Below are 3,321 nucleotides of genomic sequence, written 5' to 3' on the forward strand. Positions count from 1 at the left end.
CCTCCCTCTGCTGTGTCCGTAGCATCTGGGCACTGAGGAAGGGGCCACGTGTGCCCCTGGAGGGGACAGGGTTGGTGTCCTCTGACTTCTGATTTCTGGGCGATGTTCCTGTCTGCTCGGTGCTGCCTGTCAGCGGAAGTGACTTGATCTTGGCTGACCTGCCTTTGTCAGGACCCAGCTGGGCTCCCCGGTGTCCGCGGTTTCTGCTCAGCTCCCACGGGCTGCAGAGCCAGGCGCCTGCAGCAGACGTCCAGGGTCCAGCGCACAGCACTGGGGTCGCCCCTAGTCTCGGGGCAGGTTCCCCAGCTCTCACTCTCATCGCAGGCTCCACGGCACGTGGGAGCCGAGGGTGGCTTTAGAAGGCCCCTCTATTCTGCTACTTGGCCAGGCTGGGCTGGGCCAGGCCTGCAAAAGAGTAACAGAGTAAGAGCCTCCTCCGTGGATCCTCAGCCTATTGCAGTGGTTCTCAACCTTCCTAATGCCGCGACCCTTTGATACAGTTCCTCGTGTTGTGGTGACCCCAATTTCATTGTTGCAAAGTGAACATCATTAAAGCATAGTGATTAATCACAAAAACAACATGTAATTATATATGTGTTTTCTGATGGTCCTAGGCGACCCCTGTGAAAGGGTCGTTTGGCCCCCAAAGGGGTCGCGACCCACAGGTTGAGAACCGCTGGCCTATTGGATCCACGTGGGGACAGGTCCTTCCCTCTGCTCCGTCTTTCTTCTCCTGGGCAGTGAGCACGGGCTGTGCTGCCCAGTGGGTGAGCTTTCTGTGTGCGTGCGAGGGCGCTCCGGGGCCAGCTCCGTCAGCATTCATGAGTGAAGAGGAATGGAGCAAATCCTTCCTCAAGACAATCCACTTTGCCCCAAATTCTGCTCGCAAAATCCCCTTTCTTGCAAGAAGCTATAAAATTACCGTGAACGTTCTCTTTGCACCTGCCCTCTAAAGCCTGTCTTCTCCACTGCCCCCCCAAACATACCACCCACCCATCTCTGCGGGTCACCCTCAGCCCGGGCATTTTACTGAGGGTTACCTTTTGGGAGCTCAGTTTTCTCATTTAGGAAACAGAGAAAATAATACCTGCTTCGTAGCATTCTCATGATAATTAAATATGATAGTGCATGAAAAACATACCCCCACACTGGACCCTCAGTGAAGGGCAATTGCCTTCCATCACACAATCTCTGCTGGAGAGCGTTGTAAGGACCCAGCCTGCACTTGTTGTAAGGACCCAGCCTGGACCTGTTGTATGGACCCAGCCTTTACTTGTTGTAGGGACCCAACCTGCACCTGTAACAAGGATCCAGCCTGGACCTGTTATAGGGACCCAGCCTGCACCTGTTGTATGGACCCAGCCTTTACTTGTTGTAGGGACCCAGCCTGCACCTGTTGTAGGGACCCAACATGCACCTGTTGTATGGACCCAGCCTTTACTTGTTGTAGGGACCCAGCCTGCACCTGTTGTATGGACCCAGCCTTTACTTGTTGTAAGGACCCAGCCTGCACCTGTAACAAGGATCCAGCCTGGACCTCTTTTTAAGAAAAAATATATTTTATTGATTTTTTACAGAGAGGAAGGGAGAGAGATAGTTAGAAACATCAATGAGAGGGAAACATTGATTAGCTGCCTCCTGCACACCTCCTACTGGGGACGTGCCCGAAACCAAGGTACATGCCCTTGACCGGAATCGAACCTGGGACCTTTTACTCCACAGGCTGACGGTCTATCCACTGAGCCAAACCGGTTACGGCTCAGCCTTGACCTCTTGTTCGGATCCAGCCTTGACCTCTGAAGCATCTGGAGGAGGGGTCAGGCAGTGAGACCTAGAAGAAAGGGCCCAAGATGAGAAACATTCCCAAGGGGAAGCTTCAGGATGTAGTGACGGACAGGATGGAAACAGTGAGTCACAGGTGACCGAACTTGCTAACCCTGAGTAAGCAGCCCGACATGATGGGCGCTGGCTTCAGGGAGAGGGGCGTTTTAGAGTGACCAGGGGACAGGGGGTTGTCCATGTGGGACCTGAGGTCAAGTGAGAGGACAGGACCTGGGAAGAGATTTGGGAACTCAACCGGACAGGTGTTTATTGAGCATGTACTCCCTGTGGGGCACAGGGTAATGATATATAAAGCATGGCCTTACCATCCAGGGATTGGCAGTGGGGCATTTGTGAGGAGGTATTTATTAATACTCTATTTTTAAAAAAGAATTTATATAAGCCCTAACCGGTTTGGCTCAGTGGATAAAGCATCAGCCTGCAGACGAAAGGGTCCCAGGTTCAATTCCGGTCAAGGGCATGTGCCTTGGTAGCGGGCACATCCCCAGTGGGAGATGTGCAGGAGGCAGCTGATCGATGTTTCTCTCTCATTGATGTTTCTAACTCTCCCTCTCCCTTCCTCTCTGTAAAAGAAATCAATAAAATTTATTTTTAAAAAAGAATTTAGATAACTATAAAATAGCTTTAAAACACATGGAATATAGGATCATTGATTTAAAATCTAGGTGAGAAATCATTTCGGTTGACGGGAGAGACTGAAGTCTGGGTTAGAAATGTGATGGGAATTGAGCATTTTTAGATCGAAACTAAGTTCCTGGACACCGTGGGCAAAACCCCACAGAGGCCAGGATTACACCTCAGTATTATTAGATTAAAGGAAGCAAACTCACCTAGAGAGGCTTTTTGCTACACAGTTCTAGGATGATGTTAGAACTCGAACCCCCATCAAAGGTGCAATGAATACTATAATGGACAGCCTCTTTAACCCTTTCAGTGCTACATTGAAGAAAATCTTTTAAAAAAGATCAATCCTTGATAAAAAAAAACAAAAAACAAAAACAAGGGGCCACTGGTGAAGGCATTTCTGCAGGCTTATTATTATGACTCAAGTCAGTCGCTCCCTAGAGATCAAATTTTAAACAGCAGTAAAGCCTAGAGGACCGCAGTGAACATGGGCCGCTTGTCCCTCCGCTCAAATCTATTATTTCCGCTTTGCATCTGGCAGGGACGGTGTGCCAAGCGTTCGAAGGCCTCATAGTCGGAGGTCATTGTGCAGGGTAGCGCACTGTTCTTATACGGGAGCGTCCCCACAGTTAGTGTGGATGCTCATATGAAACAGATATTCCAGGGACCTGCTCCTGAGAGATCCTGATTCATGTCTTCTAGAACGGGGCCTAGAAATCTGCATTTAGCAGGCATTCCAAGTGGTCTGGAGGCAGGTGGTCCTCGAGGCGCGCTTACAGACACTGACAGAGGTCAGAGGGGTTGATGGCAAAGTTATAAGCACTGCGGAGTGTTACTTGTGCTTTTGATTCTGAA

The sequence above is a fragment of the Myotis davidii genome, unplaced genomic scaffold (assembly GCF_000327345.1).
Source record: "Myotis davidii unplaced genomic scaffold, ASM32734v1 scaffold862, whole genome shotgun sequence".
NCBI lineage: Eukaryota > Metazoa > Chordata > Mammalia > Chiroptera > Vespertilionidae > Myotis > Myotis davidii.